Below are 18805 nucleotides of genomic sequence, written 5' to 3'. Positions count from 1 at the left end.
TACATGACACATTCTACCAAATAGATTTAATAGATATTTATAAAACTTCCTATCCAGTAATGACAGAATACGAATTATTTTCAAGTGCATAGGGAACATTCTCAAGGATAGACCATGTGTTGGGACTCAGCACTAGTCTCAATAAATTTAAGAACAAAATTATACCAAGCGTATTTTCTGAGCACAATGGTATGAAATTAGCAATTAACTACAATAAGGAAGCTAGAAAAATGACAAATATATAGAGACTAAACAATCTGCTACTGAACAACTACTGGGTCAAAGAAGAAATAAAATAAAACATCAAAAGATACAAGGAGACAAATGAAAATGAAATTATGACATGTCTAATTTTGGGGATGCAGCAAAAATTACTAAGAGAGAATTTTATAGCATTACAGGCCTACCTATAGAAACAAGAAAAATCTCAAATAAACAATTTAAAATTACACCTTAAAGATCTATAAAAAGAAAAAAAAGAATAAATGAAAATCCAAAGTCAGTAGAAAGAAGAAAATAATAAAAATCAGAATGGAAATAAATGGAATAGAGATAAAAAAAAAAAAGACAATAGAAAAAAATAATGAAACAAAGAGCAGGTTCTTTGAAAAGTAAACAAAATCTGCAAACCGTTAGGTAGACTCACTAAGGAAAAAAAAGATAAAAGACTCAAATAAAATCAGAATTGAAAAAGGAAAAGTTACAGTGGATGCCACAGAAATATGAAGATTATGCAAGAATACTATGAAAGGTTATGCACTACCAAATTGGATAACTTAGAAGAAATGAACAAATTCTTAGAAGACTACAACCTTCCTAGACTAAATCATAAGGAATTGGAAAACCTAAATAGGCCCATCACTAGTAAGGAAGTTGAAACAGTAATCAAAAAACAAAACTCCAGGAGCCAATGGCTTCACTGGTAGATTCTACCAATCATTCAATGAAGATTAATATCAATACTTCTTAACCTCTTCCAAAAAATTGAATAGGGAATAGTTCCTAACTCATTTTACAAGGGCAACATTACCCTGATACCAAAACTAGGCAAAGACATTTTGAAAAAAGGAAATTACAATCTGGCTAGTGAGTATCAACCTATGAACCAGAAGGTCATGGTTTGATTTCTGGTCAGTGTACATGCCTGGATTGTGGGCTCAATCCCTAGTAGGGGGGCGTGCAGGAGGCAGCTGATCAATGATTCTCTCTCATCATTGATATTTGTATCTCTCCCTCTCCTATCCTCTCTGAAATCAATAATATATATTTGTTGTTGTTGTTAATGCTCACCCGAGGATATTTTTCCATTGATTGTTAGGGAGAGTGGAAAAGAGATGGAAGACAGAGAGAAACATTGATGTGAGAGAAACAGATCTATTGGTTGCCTCCTGCACGTGCCCCAACCAGGGCCTGGGCTGGGGAGGAACCTGCAACCAAAGTATGTGCCCTTGACCAGAATCAAACCTGGGATCCTTTGGTCCACAGGCCGATGCTCTATCCACTGAGCCAAACCGGCTAGGCCAATGGTCGGCAAACTCATTAGTCAACAGAGCCAAATATCAACACTACTTCTTCAAAATAGATTTGCCCAGGCCAAAAACCGACTTCTGCGCATGGGCCACGAAGTTTCAATCTCACTGTAAATGCACGCCTGCATGTGGTATTTTGTGGAAGAGCCACACTCAAGGGACCAAAGAACCGCATGTGGCTCACGAGCTGCAGCTTCTGACCAGGGGGCTAGGGCAATACAAATATATTATTAAAAAAGGAAATTACAGAACTTTATCTTTGATTAACAGAGATGCAAAAATCCTAAAGGAAATACTACTAGAAAATAAAATACAATAATAGATTTAAAATATCAACCATCACAATAAAGTGGGATTCATTCCAGGGATACAGGGATGGTTCAACATCCATAAATCAATACATGTGATATACCATATTAACAAAATAAAATATATAAATCAGACTTCCTGTCAAGAAGTAGGTAAATGCTGTAGGTAAATGCTCCTCTACTCACAACCATATCAAAATTACAAATTATAGAATAATCACCCTTGAAAGCCACTTATTAGTAATATTAGCTGAACAGAAGTCCTATAGTTAAGGATATAAAGAAGAAGCCATGTTGAGACTGGTAGGAGGGGCAGAGCCATGAAATGGGTTGATCTGACGCCCACTTGGAGCAGTTAAGAATCAGGAGTTATCTCAGCTCTGGAGGTTCCCCGTGAGTGTGAGGCGGGGATCCCAACCTCATATTAGGCTCTGCAGCCTAGAGCACCAGTGCCAGGAAGAGGACTCCCTACTATATCTATCTTTGAAAATCATCAGGGATTCCCTCCAGATGAAATGGAGGGCTGCTGTAGATCCAGGCATCCTCTGAAATCAATGGGCCCTACCACAGACTCACTCCCTCACAAATACTTGCCCTAAGTTCCAGTGAGGGAACAGCAGCTCAAAAATACCAGTGACATACCGAGAAAATTGAACTGTTTAGTTTCAGGGCAAAGGTTGGAGGGGCAGCTCTCCCTGGGCAAAGTGCTGGCAGGTGTCATTGTTTCCTTGTTGAGTCCACCTCCCACAGAGCTGGCAGACACAGGTGGAGTGCTGGCAGGCTCCATTATTTCTTTTTGAGTCCTCCTCTCACCCAGCCGGTAGGCTCAGTCCCAAGCCTGAGTTTCCATCAACCTGGTTAACACTGCTCACTCACCCTAGTGATTCCCCAAGACCTCACCCCACCCAACGCATGCACCAGCCCAGTTTTGAGGCTGTTTCTCATAAACAGCCACCCTTGGGCCATGCTGCAGACTGGCCTAAACAAGCAGCAGCTGGCCTCGGTGTACCCTGTGCCTCTTGCTAAGTGGCCCCAAGCTAACTCTAGTGGCAGAAAACCTTAGTTTGCAACATAATCTTTTCCAGGAACCTCCAAGCCCAGAATAGGCAACTACAACCTGCAGGTTCTAGGCCTTATCAGGTAGCCCCAGCCCAGGAATAGGCAGTGGCTAGTGTTGGCCTGCACCAGAGCCACTCCCAAGAGACCCCGAAACTTACACTCTTGGTGGACAACTTCAGACCAAACCAGAGCACCACTGTGTGGTCTCCACAAACAACATACCAAAAGGTTGGACTCAGTAGACTACAGCCTCCCTGAAGAGAATCCCCCTGCATGGAGTCAGCTCTGGACCAATAGCTCAACTGCTCTAGTTATGGCCAGTACTGACAGCCAGTCAGCTTGAGGCAATCCTACCAACTGATGTGCCAACAGCAATTAAGTGTCAACTACAACAGGAGGGCACACATAACACAGAAAAGGAACACTCCTGAAGCACCCAGCTCAGGCGATCAGGGATACTGTGCCACAAGGCCTCACAAGACATCTACTCCACAAGGCCAAATTGAGTAGACAAAGAAACATGTCCCAAATGAAAGAACAGGACAAAATTCCAGAAAAAAACTACACAAAATGGAGGCATGAAATCTACAGATATATAGTTCAAAACATTGTTTATAAGGATGCTCAATGAACTTAGGGGAAGAATAGATTAACCCAGTAAGAACTCACACAAATTGATAGAAACCATATAAAGAACCAGGCAGAAATAAAGAATATATTCGATGGAATTAAGAGCAGATTAGATGGGCAGAGGATGGAATCAGTAATTAGGAAGACAAGGTAATGGAAAACACCCAATTGGAACACAAAAGAAAAAAGAATTTTAAAAAATGAGGATAATTTAAGGAACCTGTGGGACAACATTGAGTGCAACAACATTTGTATCATAGGGGTTCCAGAAGGAGAAGAGGGAGATCAAGTAATTGAAAACCTATTTGACCTGCTGAAGGATATAGACATTCAAGTCCAGGATGCAGAGACAACCCCAAACAAGATGAACCCAAAGAGGCCCCCACCAAGACACATCATAATTAAAATGGCAAAAGTTAAAGACAAAGAGAGGATCTTAAAAGCAGCAAGAGAAAAGCAGGTAGTTGCCTATTAAGGGAATTCCCCTAAGATTGTTAGCCAACTTCTCAAAAAAAAAAAAAAATCATAGGCCAAGGCAGTAAAAATCTCAGACATCTCTCATAGCAATATTTTTGCTGATACATCTAGGGTAAGGGAAACAAATAAAAAAATAAAAAATGGGACTACATCAGCAAGTCAAATAGGTTTTCAATTACTTGATCTCCCTCTTCTTTGTTTTGCTGATGGTTTCTTCTGCATGGCAAAAAAGAACATATTTGGCAATGATACACCTGATAAGGGGTTAATTTCCAAAATATATTTAAAAACTTATGTAACTCAACACCAGAAAGGCATACAATCCAATTAAAGAATGGGCAAAATACCTGAATAGACACTTCTCCAAAGAAGATATACAGATGGCCAATAGACACATGAAAAAATGCTCAACATCCCTAATCATCAGAGAGATGTAAATTAAAAACACAGTGAAGCCCTAACCGGTTTGGCTCAGTGGATAGAGCATCGGCCTGTGGACTCAAGGGTCCCAGGTTTGACTCTGGTCAAGGGCATGCACCTTGGTTGCAGGCACATCCCCAGTAGGTGGTGTGCACAGGCAGCTGATCGATGTTTCTCTCCCATCAATGTTTCTAACTCTCTATCCCTCTCCCTTCCTCTCTGTAAAAAAAAAATCAATAAAATATAAAAAAAAATTTAAAAAGCCACAATGAATTATCACCTCATATCTGTCAGAATGGCTACCATCAATAAATCAACAAACAAAAATTGCTGGCAAGGAGGTGGAGAAAAGTGAACCCTCGTACACTGTTGGTGAAATTGTAAATTGGTACAACCACTATGAAGAGCAGTATAAAAGTTTCTCAAAACATTACAAGTAAAATTACCACATGACCCAGAAATCCCAGCTTGGGGTATTTATACAAGCAAATACAATTTTAACACTAATTTGAAAAGACATATGCACTCCCATGTTTATTGCAACAATATGGAGTGCGTGTGAGAGGTAGCCCTTTGATATTTGCAACAGTCAAGATACGGAAGCAACCTAAGTGTCCACTGATAGGCAAATGGATAGAGAAGATGTGGTACATACATACAGTGGAATATTACTTGGCCATAAAAAGTAATGAAATTTGCAATGTGTAACAGCATGGATGGACCTATAGCACATTATGCTAAGTGACATACGTCAGACAGAGAAACAAATACCATATGATTTTTTAATATGTGGAATATAAAAATAAATAAACAAAACAGAAACAAACTCATCATAGATATGGAGAATATTTTTAAAATATGTTTTTATGGATTCTAGAAAGACAGGAAGAAAGAGGAAGAGAGAAGCATTCACGCGAAAGAGAAATATCAAAGGGCTACCTCCCGCACGCACCACAACCGGAGATTGAGCCCACAGCCTGGGCAAGTGTGCTGACGGGGAACCAAGCCAGCAGGCTTTCGATGCACAGGGTGATGCTCAGCCAGCTGAGCCACTCCAGCCAGGGCCTGAGAATATTTTGATGGCTTCCAAGTGGGTGGGGTTTCGGTGGTGTGGGTTAAAACAAGTAAGGGATTAATAAGTACAAATTGACATTTATGAAAACAGTCATCGGGAAGTAACGTACAGCACAGGGAATATAGTCAGTAATCTATAATAATAAAAGCATAATATGCTAATTAGACTGGATGACCTTCTGGACGAAGCCAAGGTAGTGGGGGCTGAGGCAGCCGCGGTGGTGGCGGGACCCCGCCGAGTTCCTTGCATTGGCCACTAATATATATATATATATTATTGTTTAAAGTATTACATGTTTCCTTTTTTCCCCAATTAACCCCCCCCTGGCCACTCCCACCCCGGAGGCAAGCCCCCACCACCCCAGTGTCCATTGATCATACTAATACATATGCATACAAGTCCTTTGGTTGATCTCTGAACCCCCCTCCATGGCCTTCTCCCCAAGGTTGGATGGTCTGCTAATAATATTTAAATAACTATGTATGATGTCAGATGGGTGATACCAATAGTTATTGGGGTGATCATTTGGTAAGTTACATAAATATCTAACCACTAGGTTGTACAATGAAAACTAATATAATATTGTAGGTTAACTCTAAGAAAACATAAATTAAAATAAAGTCACAAATCATATACTCATCTTAATAGATGCAGAATAAGTATTTGACAAGATACAACATTAATGTTTGACAAAAAATGCTCAATAAAATGGGTATGGAAAAAAGTACCTCAACATAACAAAGGCCATAGGCAACAGTCCCTCAGCTAACATCATATGCAACAGAGAAAAACTGAAAGCTTTTTCTCTAAGATCAGGAACAGTACAAGGATGCCCACTGTCACCACTGTTACTCAACATAATATTGGAAGATCTAGCCAGAGAAATCAGGTAAGAAAATAAAATGCATTCAAATTGGGAAGGAAGAAGTGAAAAATTGTCACTATTTATAGATGAGATGATTCTACATACAGAAAACCCAAAAGACTCTACCAAAAAATGTTAGAAATAGTTAAGAAATGCAGTAGAGTTTCGGGATATAAAATCAATATATAAAAATCTGTTGCATTTCTATATACTAACAACAAATTATCAGAAAGAGAAACAAGGAAAACAATCCCACTTATAATACAAGAAAAATAATAAAATACCTAAGAATAACCTTTACAAGGACATAAGTGATATGTACACTAAAAACTACAAGACGTTGTTGAAAGAAATGGAAGAAGATACAAGAAATGGAAAGATATTCCATGTTCATGGACTGAAAAGAATTAAAATTGTTTGAATGTCCATATTAACTAAAGCAAGCTATATACTTAATGCAATTCCTATCACAATCCCAGTGGCAAATAGAACAAATGTTCCTAAATTTGTATGGAACCACAAAAGACCATAAAGAGCCAAAGCAATCCTCCAAAAGAAGAACAAACCTAGAGGTATCATACTCCTTGACTTCAAAATATACTACAAAGCTACAATAATCAAAACAGTATGTTATTGGCAGCAAAATAGACACACAGACCAATGGAACAGAACTGATAGCACAGAAATAAACCCACACATATATGGACAACAAATTTTTGACAAGCAAGTCAAGAATATTCAGCAGAGAAAGGAAAGTCTCAGAAATAGATGAAGTTGGGAAAATTAAAAGCCACATGCAAAAGAATAAACCATACAAAAATGAACTCCAAATGGATTAAAGACAAGACCTGAAACAATAAAATACAAAGAAGAAAACATAGGTACTAAACTTATGGACCTTGGTCTCAGAGGGGTTTTTGCAAACTTCACTCCAAAAGCAAGGGAAATAAAAGCAAAAATAAATGAATAGGGCTACAAAAAGAAAAAAGAAAAAAAAAAGCTACTACACAGCAAAAGAAACCATCAACAAAACAGAAAGGCAACCATCTGAATGGGAAAAGATATTTGTGAGACATATCTACAATAAATGGCTAATATCCAAAACGTATCTTACACATCTCAACAACAAGAAAACAAACAACTCGATTTAAACAATGGGCAGAGGACCTGACTAGATACTTTTCCAAGGAAAGCATACAGGTGATCCAACAGATATATGAGAAGATTTATAAAGGTTTCTCAAAAAATTAAGCATTTTTATCATATGATCCAACAATTCCTTTTCTGGGTATTTACCCACAAAATGTGAAAACACTTACTTGTAGAGATGAATGTTCCCCCTACTAACTGCAATATTATTTCCCAAGCCAAGACATGGAAACAACCTAACTATCCATTAATGGAAAATCAAAAAAGTAAGTAGTGGTACATATATACAATGGATTACTACTCAGCCATAAGGAAGATAAAGTATTGTCATTTGTGACAATGTGAATGGACCTGGAAGGGCATATGCTAAGTGAAACAAGTTAGATGGAAAAGGACAAAAGCCATAAAGTTTTATTTACATGTGAGACATAAAACAAAAAGCAACAAAATGTCAAAACAGTCCAAACCAGACTCATAGCATGGTGGTTAAAAGAGGGGAAAGAGTGAGGGTAGAGGATTTCAAATATTTGGCAATGGAATGAAACTAGACTTCAGGTACAAAGTATGCAACAGTGTGCACAGATGTTCAATTATAATCTTGTACACATGAATATTATGCAATGTTATCAATCAATTTTACCCCCAATAAATTTAACTTGAAAAATAAATAAAGTGAATGGCTCTTTTTAATAAATAAAGTGAATGGCTCCTGTGTGAGGAGCCACTGAACTCATAAATGTTTAGAGCCTTAACTTCCTGGATTTCTTATTAGGGCTGGTGGAGTCTGCCCAGCTGTGACAGCACAGGACCCGGAGCAGGCCCACCACACCCACCTTTCCCCATCCTGGTGGGATCTTAAAACCCCCATCGGTTGAAATCCGTTTCACCCTGCTCCTCAGGTGGGGCAGAATTTGTCTCTAAACAGTTCCCCAAACCCAAAGGAACCAAAAAGGAGCAGGGAGAGCTCATTCTCTTCTCACCAGCACAAGGTATTTATAAAGTTCAGTGGAACTTCAAGGCAGGCTCAGAATGAGAGGGAGGAGAAGGAGAGGCTACTTCAGTTCAAATTTGTCAAATATCACAGTAATACTTGTACATCCTAATGCAATATGTAAAAAATCAATAGTGATGCCAAAAAATGAGAAACAGAATATCAAGTTTTAAAATAAAGGCTGAGTCAGTAGGTTAATTTTATTTACACACCAAGATTCATTTAGTTCATTACATACCTGCTGCAGGGACCAAGTGTTCTCATTCGGCAACTTACCCTGAAAAGCATCAAAAAATGAAATGAGTTAATGGGTGAGTAGAGAGATGGATAAATAGGTGTTAAACCAAATTAAGAAATTCTAATCATATGCCTGGCCAGTGTGGCTCAGTGGTTGAACAACGACCTATGTACCAGGAGATTATGGTTTGATTCCTGGTCAGTGCACATACATGGGTTGCAGGCTCGATCCCTAGTAGGGGGCTTGTAGGAGGCAGCCAACCAATGATTCTCTCTCATCATTAATATTTCTATCTCTCTCCCTCTTCCTTCCACTCAGAAATCAATAAAAATATATTTTAAAAAAGAGTTTAAACGTCTTTCAAACTTGCCCTCTCTCACGTCCAACACCCTTACCCTAATCAGATTCTCATAATCTCTGACCCAGATTAGAACCAGAGGCTCCTGGCTGATGTTCTTTCAGAGGGCAACCTTTGCACATCTAATCAGGCTGTGCCCAGGATTGACTCTCTCAAATGGGGCACTGCCAGTGCCTCATCCGGGTGAGAGGTGACCATCCCAGTTGTGTTCCCAGTGCCTCTCCTCAGACCTCACACTGCCTCAGACTGGAGTCTTTGCAGGTCCATGAGCAACCCCTCTACCCAACCCCTTCCCATGGGTTTTTTGCTCATGCTGCTTTTCCTGTCTTATTCTCTCCCAATTGCCTCATCTGTAAGATTCCTCTCAGAAACTTGAACATGGTGGTTGAACACATGCATTTACTTCTGAAGCCTCCAGAAACCCCATAATATGCAAGAAAGGGTTTTTCTTAAAAGCCACAAGTCCATGGGGACAAAGGAAACCAGAAGTAAATGTTGGAACCTAGAAGTAGAGTAGGAAAGAGTCATCACAAGCTCTTCATGCCAGACACCATTCTAAGCACTCCCCTTACTCCTCAAAATAGCTGTATGCAGTGGCTACTCTTATTAAAATCAGCCCACGTTACAAATGAGCAAACAAACGCACAGAAAGTTTAAGTCACGTGTGCAAGGTACCATTGTTACTGGAAAGGGACTGGCCCTGAGGGGGTTTGCCTCAGCCTGTGCAGTGTGTGGGTTCTTGATTTTGTGTTAGAAAGATTTCACAACACAAGTCCCGGTGGGTTTGAGAGTATGTTTATTAATGCTGGGGACAGCGAAACTAAGGAAGAAATAAGGGTAGAAGAAACAGCGGGCGGGGGGGGGGGGGGGGGTCGGGGGGGGGAGGGGATGGTTTGGGGGTAGGGGAGGCTAGGAGGTGATCTACTTGGCTCTCTAGAAAAGTTACAGGGAAAGAAGTGAGCCAAGGCGGGGCTGCTGTCAGCTCACTGGGAAGAGGTCACAGTGATGGAAGTGAGCTAAGGTGGGTCCCCTGTAGCTCACTGGGAAGTCAGAGAAAAAGGAGGCTTTAGAGACAGATCAGGGGGTGAGTCCTGTTCATGCTGCCCATTGCTCCCCTGGTTGTAAGTCTCATGGGGACCCTTAGAAATAAAAAGTTCATGCCCAGAGGGGCATGGGTGTACTCCAGAGCAAGCCACATTGAGACTTTGTCCTGAGAGCTTTTTATTCGTGTGTGTGTGTGTGTGTGTGTGTGTGTGCGCGCGCGCGCGCGCGTATGTGTGTGTCTGTGTGTTTTGCAGGTGAGAATCTTAGGGGAGGGTTTCAGTTAAATAGTCGTCATCTTTCCAGGTGCATTTTTAATATACTGATGCATTAAAATGAGTGTATAGGGGAGTTTCTTTATAATTCGTTGGTCTGTTTACTGTTCTACTTTTAAATCAGGTCTGGCTGGCTTTAGTGAGGGTTTTGTTATTTGTTCCCCAACTTCACCTGTTTAGCTGGCACACATGGCATTAATTGGGTCTCTGTTCTCTTTTCCCACTCCAGGGTGATTTAAGCTACGTATTTTCTGGTTAGGGAGGAGGGTGTGAATCATTTGCTCTCCAGTGCCCTTGGTTGGGGAAGGGAAGGGAAGGTCTTGAGACTGACAAGCTGGCTGTAAATTGCCCAAACTCTTTGGCCTTGCCTAATTTTCTTGTCTCCGTTTCCCCATTCTACTTGCCCAGTAATTTTCCTAATTTTTTACTATCCTGCTATATTCCCTCCTCAGAGACTTCTATCCCTAAAATCTTTTAGGGTTGATGAGGGAAGATGATCTATTTTCAGTAACTGTTTCCTGCTGCCAATGGCTGTTGCCCCCCTTCGCCCGCCCTGGGTCGGATATGGAAGTCTCCCCCTGCCTGATCTAAGGGAGACAAGGGAAGGGGATCTGAGACTGGAACAGAGAGACCATTGGCTGATTATTGCAAAGTAGGGATGGGCTGAAATTCCAAGTTAAACACGTTTCAGTCATCATTTCTTCAAATAGTTTCTCAGTCCTTTGCTCTCTCTCTCTTTTCCTTCAACACCCCAATGAGGTGGATATTGTTATGGTTAATGTTGTCCCAGAGATGCCTTAAACTATTTCCAATTTTTTTTCTATTTGCTGTTCTGATTGGGTGTTTTGTGCTACCTTGTCTTCCAACTTGCTGATTTGATCTTCTGCTTCATCTAGCCTGCTTTTGTGATTCCTTCTAGTGTACTTACTCATCATTTCAAATATGATAGTCTTCATTTCTGACTGCTTCTTTTTTATAGTTTCTTTATGGCATTTTATGCTTACTCTCTCATTTTTAAGTTCTCAGTGAGTTCATCTACTCTTCCCCTAAGTTCCTTCAACATTCTTATAACTGTTGCTTTGGACTCTGCATTTGGTGGACTGCTTGTCTCAGTTTCATTTCATTATTTTTCCTGGAGATTTCTCTTGTTCTTTCACTGGGGGCATGTGTCTTTTGCTTCCCATTTTGGCTGCTTCTCTGTGTTTGTTTCTGTGTGTTAGGTAGGCCTGCTATGTTCCCAGTCTTGGCAGAGTGGCCTTATGCTGTAGATCAGTAGTTCTCAAACTTCCTAGTGCCCTGATCCTTTAATATAGTTCCTCATGTTGTGGTGACCCCCAATTTCATTGTTACAAATAGAACATAATTAAAGCATAGTGATTAATCACAAAAAAATATGTAATTACATCTGTGTTTTCTGATGGTCTTAGGTGACCCCTGTGAAAGGGTCATTCAACCCCCAAATGGGTCGCAACCCACAGGTTGAGAACCACTGCTCTAGTGTATATAGAAAAGTACACACTTACATAATAATTCAGTTTCAGTCTCTGAGTTCACAGGGTACATTCTGTTTTTTTCTCCTTCTGAATCAGTGACTCTCTTCTCTAACAGTGAGAAATGTGGATTTCATTATCGTTAATACTAGTAGCCCGGTGCACAAAATTCGCGCACATTAAAAGGGAATTAATTGCCCTAACTGGTTTGGCTCAGTGGATAGAGCATCGGCCTGCAGACTCAAGAGTCCCGGCTTCGATTCTGGTCAAGGGCATGTACTTTGGTTGCGGGCACATCTCCACTGGGGAGTGTGCAGGAGGCAGCTGATCAATGTTTCTCTCTCATCGATGTTTCTAACTCTCTATCCCTCTCTCTTCCTCTCTGTAAAAAATCAATAAAATATATTTTTTTAAAAAGACAATTAATTAGCAGAGATATTTTAATATTGCTATTTGCCCTTTCTCTACAATAGAAATGTGAGAGATGAAAGGAAATTAGTAAAATGTATATGAAAATAATAGAGAAACCAAGATGGCAGCATAGGTTAACGCCGGAGATTGCTGCCTCGAACAACCACTTCAAAAAACAGCTAAAAGACGGAACGGACATCATCCAGAACCACAGGAAGGCTTGCTGAGTGGAAATTCTACAACTAAGAGGAAAGAGACTATCATACCCAGACTCAGAGGAGGTGCAGTGCTGAAGTGAAATACTAAGGTGCGGAGTGCAGGCGGAGCGGGCTGGTGGCGGAGGGTGCGGTTGTTGTTTTCAATCGGGAGGGAGTTTCAGACACTGAGCTCCAGGGACACAGACTCAAACAGGAGAAGCTGGACTGTCTGGCTTCAGTCGGAACTCGAAGGCAGCTTTCTCTCCGAGGTTTGCAGCAGTTGCTGGGACTCTGTGAGGCAGAGCCCCTAGGGACAGAACTGAGAGCAGCCATAACTGCTCACTCCGCCTGCCCTATAGATCCCCTGGGACCAGCCCCACCCAAGCCCTGCCCAGAGCCATTTGCCGGATAGCCTCAGGCAAACGCTAGATTAGCACCGCCATAGAGATCCAGCACAGAAGCTCTACCACTGCAGACACAGCTGACTCTCATAGCCAGTTAGCCTGGAGGTCAAATCACCCCCGGTATTGCCGACAACAATCAAGGCTTAACTACAACAAGACTGCACACAAAGACCACTAGGGGGTGCACAAAGAAAAGATAAAAAATACGGAGACAAAGAAACAGGACGCAAATGTCAGAAATGGAAGATATAGAGCTCAAAACCACACTTTTAAGGTCTCTCAAGAACTGTCTAGAAGCCGCCGATAAATGTAGTGAGATCCTCAAGAAATCTAATGAGACCCGCGATGTTGTGATAAAGAACCAACTAGAAATTAAGCATACACTGACTGAAATAAAGACTATTATACAGACACCCAATAGCAGACCAGAGGAGCGCAAGAATCAAGTCAAAGACTTGAAATGCGAAGAAGCAAAAAACACCCAACTGGAAAAGCAAAATGAAAAATAATCCTAAAATACGAAGATAGTGTAAGGAGCCTCTGGGACAGCTTCAAGCGTACCAACATCAGAATTATAGGGGTGCCAGAAGATGAGAGAGAGAAAGATATTGAAAACCTATTTGAAGAAATAATGATAGAAAACTTCCCACACCTGGTGAAAGAAATAGACTTACAGGTCCAGGAAACACAGAGAACCCCAAACAAAAGGAATCCAAAGAGGACCACACCAAGACACATCATAATTAAAATGCCAAGAGCAAAAGACAAAGAGAGAATCTTAAAAGCAGCAAGAGAAAGAAACTCAGTTACCTACAAGGGAATACCCATATGACTGTCAGCGGATTTCTCAACAGAAACTTTGCAGGCCAGAAGGGAGTGGCAAGAAATATTCAAAGTGATGAATACCAAGAACCTACAACCAAGATTACTTTATCCAGCAAAGCTATCATTCAGAACTGAAGGTCAGATAAAGAGCTTCACAGATAAGGAAAAGTTAAAGGAGTTCATCACCACCAAACCAGTATTATATGAAATGCTGAAAGGTATCCTTTAAGAAGAGGAAGAAGAAGAAAAAGGTAAAGATACAAATTATGAACAACAAACATGCATCTATCAACAAGTGAATCTAAGAATCAAGTGAACAAATAATCTGGTGATCATAATAGAATCAGGGACATAGAAAGGGAATGGACTGACTATTCTTGGGGGGGAAAGGGGTGTGGGAGATGCGGGAAGAGACTGGACAAAAATTGTGCACCTATGGATGAGGACAATGGGTGGGGAGTGAGGGCAGAGAGTGGGGCGGGAACTGGGAGGAGGGGAGTTATGGGGGGAAAAAGAGGAAGAAATGTAATAATCTGAACAATAAAGATTTAATTAAAAAAAGAAAATAATATATAAATTTATTAATAAATTAACAGCAACAAAAGGATATAACAACAACAAAGGCATGATATAAAAACGACAAAAACATGATATGAAAACAACAAAAACATGATATAAAAACAACAGTGATGCAAACAATGACTGATTAAGTGATTTAACTTATTCTAACATCTTCCTGTACACCACATTAAGAGTGAAAACACTTTCAGAGTGCTTGACTAATTTCCCTTGTGATGAAGTACTTAGAACTTTAACTGTAACATCACATGCTCTTCAAACTCGAGAGAAAGCTACATATAACTAACCATGTGCAAAAACGGGTTCAGGTAGGAATATGCCTACTCTGTCTAGAGTTTGTCCTTGTGATTTATTAATAGTCATCACTAATGCTGGCATCACGGGAAACTGTCATCGAATCAATTTAAATGGGAGGCCAGTGTCAGATGGGGACAAATTAATTCTTGGAATCAGAACAGCCTCTCCCCCTGCAGATCCTGTTAATACTTCAGCTTCAATAATGTTAGGTCGTAATCTTTTGATAATAAATCTGGTACCATTACAAAGACCCCATTTACTATTGAGATTTCTCAATAGCATGATGATGCACCCACTTTCGATTTTAATTTATGGCATGGCATTCCTGAAGGAGTAATACTGTTCAGAAATTCAATGGGAAAATTTTCCTTTGTTTCTTTGTTATGGGGTGGGGCCACAACATTAGTAACAATGAAACAGAATTAAAACTTTATTGTGGGGAGCCACTACAGTGTTTTGGACAGGTTCAAGCCTTGGACTGGAAAGATGGCACAGTCCTCTCATTGCCAAGTGCAAGTCTCAGCTTGGAGGGCAGGGCCCTCCCAGCACAATTATAGCCAACAGCTGTAGTTGTAAGCTTGAACCTATGGTCTGAACACTTGGCCCCACATGCCTGAGTGAGGTGGGCTTGACAGAGTTCAGATGTATGCAGTTGAGTAGGATTGAAACCCAGGAGAATGTGGTAAACATCTTGGTCACCCCTTACTTTGCCTCGTAGCATCTGCTATAAACTAAAGGCATGGCTGTGGGCATGGTCGCTGTCTCTCAGAGAAGCAGCGTCCCACCAAGACCTGGCTTTCATTCTCTTTTCTGCCTTTTCTAAGCTTTTCAGCTGCCCCAACTCAGGTTCATCCCTGGCCATGCTGGCGCTCGGCACACTTTAGAAAGATCTGCCTCCATGTTCCAAGGGTGGGTTCCTGCCTCAAACCCCGCCCTTACAGGAAACAGCTCCGGGAAACAGCTTGGGGGAGGGTCCAACTGTTGCCAAGACAACCCCTGCAGGACTGACTTCCTTCTGGTTGGTCATGGCGGTTCTGATGGTCGTGATGAACACCAGCATGGTTTTTATATAAGTAGATGTTTATTTGTCTGATCAATCCTCCTTGATATACTAAATCCTTCCTCCATCCCTTTGCACTAATGGATGCTCTCTTCATCCTACTCGGATTCTCCACACCCTATTTAGGCTCTGGATGCTTTCGCCAGGATACCTCTCTGCATGGACACATTTCTCACTTTGTTTGGGTTCCCATACCCATACCAGGATTCCCTCCATGTGGATACCCTTCCACTCTACTCAGCCTCCTAGTTAGAGCCACTGTGACTCCCTCCCTTGCCCCTGCCCTGCCCTGCAATGTGTGTCTGCCAATAATGCTGTGCTGAACCTTTTGGCTTTCGGACCAAATTATCCAGAAAGGAAAAAAAGGAAAGGGAAGGGGAGGCAAGGGAAGGAAAGGGAAAAGAAGGAAGTAAAGTGAGGGGAATTAAATGGCAGGAGAGAGATAGAGATGGAAAAGGAAGAAACCTGTGCACTTCTGAAACTGACGAATGCTTGTAGCCTTTCTACCCAATCAAATGACCAATCAACTATCTTTTATTCCATGTTCATTGTGTTAAGAGGGTTGGGACTTCAGGAGGACATACAAAGAATATAAGAAAACATGTTTTCTTACTTCTAGAGTTATCAGGGGAGATGAGATAAAACATTAAATCAGTCCTAACCAGTTTGGCGCACTGGATAGAGCATCGGCCTGCGGACTCAAGGGTCCCAGGTTCGATTACAGTCAAGGGCATGTACCTTGGTTGGGGGCACATCCCCAGTGGGGAGTGTGCAGGAGGCAGCTGATCGATGTTTCTCTCTCATCGATGTTTCTAACTCTCTACCCCTCTCCCTTCCTCTCTGTAAAAAATCAATAAAATATATTTAAAAAAACATTAAATCAAAACAAATAATAAAATAGGAAGTGCCTCAGCTGAGTCTTACAAAAAATATGTGCTCCAAAAAAGGCGGAATTAAATTATGAATGTACTTTCTAAATAATGGGGAAAATCACAATGGATTTATTCTCATCTATCTTTTTTTATCTTTAAATTCTTTATTAGTTAAGGAATTACAAATGTGTCCTCATTCGCCCCCATTAACCCCCATCCCCTCCCTCCCCCCGACTCATGCTCTCATCCCGCTGTTGTCCATGTCCATTTGTTTGGCTTATATACATGCATACAAGTCCTTTGGTTGATCTCTTCCTCTTACCCCCACCCTCCCCTACTTTCCCTCTGGGGATTAATAGTCTGAGTGCTGTTTCTCTGTCTTTGCATCTGTCCCTATTCATCAGTCTATGTTGTTCTCTATAGTCCACAAATGAGTGAGATCATGTGGTATTTATCTTTCTCTGACTGGCTTATTTCACTTAGCATAATGCTCTCCAGTTCCATCCAAGCTGTTGCAAAAGGCAAGAGTTCCTTCTTTTTTACCACAGCATAGTATTCCATTGTGTAGATGTACCACAGTTTTTTAAGCCACTCATCTGCTGATGGGCACTTAGGCTGTTTCCAAATCTTAGCTGTGGTGAATTGTGCTGCTATGAACATAGGGGTGCATATATCCTTTCTGATTGGTGTTTCTGGCTTCTTGGGATATATTCCTAGAAGTGGGATCACTGGGTCAAATGGGAGTTCCATTTTTAGTTTTTGAGGAAGCTCCATACTGTTCTCCACAGTGGCTGCACCAGTCTGCATTCCCACCAGCACTGCAGAAGGGTTCCTTTTTCTCCACATCCTCTCCAACACTTGTTGTTTGTTGATTTGTTGATGATAGCCATTCTGACAGGTGTGAGGTGATACCGCATAGTCATTTTTATTTGCATCTCTCGTATATTTAGTGACTTTGAGCATGTTTTCATATGTCTTTCAGCCCTCTGTATGTCCTCTTTCAAAAAGTGTCTGTCTAGGTCCATTGCCCATTTGTTGATTGGATTGTTTATGTTCCTATTATTAAGTTTCATGAGTTCCTTGTAAATGTTGGAGATTAAACCCTTATCCGTGATATCATTGGCAAATATGTTCTCCCATGAAGTGGGTCTTCTTGTTTTGTTGATGATTTCCTTTGCTGTGTAAAAGCTTTTTATTTTAATGTAGTCCCATTTGTTTATTTTATCTTTAGTTTCCATTGCCCTAGGAGCATTATCAGAGAAGAAATTCCTCCGACATGTTTGCTATTTTGCTACCTATGGATTCCTCTAGTACTTTTATGGTTTCCCGTATTACGTTTAAGTCTTTTATCGATTGTGAGTTTATTTTTGTGTATGGTGTGAGTTGGTGGTCTAGTTTCATCTTTTTGCAAGTATCTGTCCAATTTTCCCAACACCATTTATTGAAGAGACTGTCTTGACTCCATTGTATGCTCTTGCTTCTTTTGTCAAATATTAATTGGGCATAGTGCTTTGGGTCAATTTCTGGGTTCTCTATTCTATTCCATTGATCTATATGTCTGTTCTTGTGCCAGGACCAAGCTGTTTTAAGAACAATGGCTTTGTAATACAGTATGATATCTGGTATTGAGATCCCACCTACTTTGTTCTTCTTTCTCAGGATTGCCGCAGCTATTTGAGGTCATCTTTTATTCCAGATGAATTTTTTGAACGTTCGTTCTAGATCTGTGAAATATACCGTTGGTAATTTAATGGGGATTGCATTGAATCTATAGATTGCTTTGGGTAGTATGGACATTTTGATGATGTTGATTCTACCAATCCATGAACACGGTATGTTCTTCCATCTGTTTATGTCTTCCTCTATCTCTTTTTTCAGTATCCTGTAGTTTTTCGCACATAAGTCTTTTAACTCCTTAGTTAAGTTTATTCCTAGGTATCTTAATTTTTTTGGTGCAATGGTAAATGGGATTGCTCTTTTAGTCTCCCTTTCTGTAAGTTCACTATTGGTGTAAAGAAATGCCTTAGATTTCTTGGCATTAATTTTGTATCCTGCTACATTGCCAAATTCATTTATTAACTCTAAGAATTTTTTGATGGAGTCTTTAGGGTTTTCTATGTACAGTATCATGTCATCTGCAAATAAGGACAGTTTTACTTCTTCTTTTCCAATTTGGATGCCTTTTATTTCTTCTTCTTGTCTGATCGCAATGGCTAACACTTCCAGTACTATGTTGAACAGGAGTGGTGAGAGTG

The sequence above is a fragment of the Myotis nattereri genome, assembly GCF_964212035.1.
Source record: "Myotis nattereri genome assembly, chromosome: 4".
Taxonomy (NCBI): domain Eukaryota; kingdom Metazoa; phylum Chordata; class Mammalia; order Chiroptera; family Vespertilionidae; genus Myotis; species Myotis nattereri.
The sequence above is the reverse complement of the archived record's forward strand: the minus strand, read 5'-3'. Positions refer to the sequence as shown.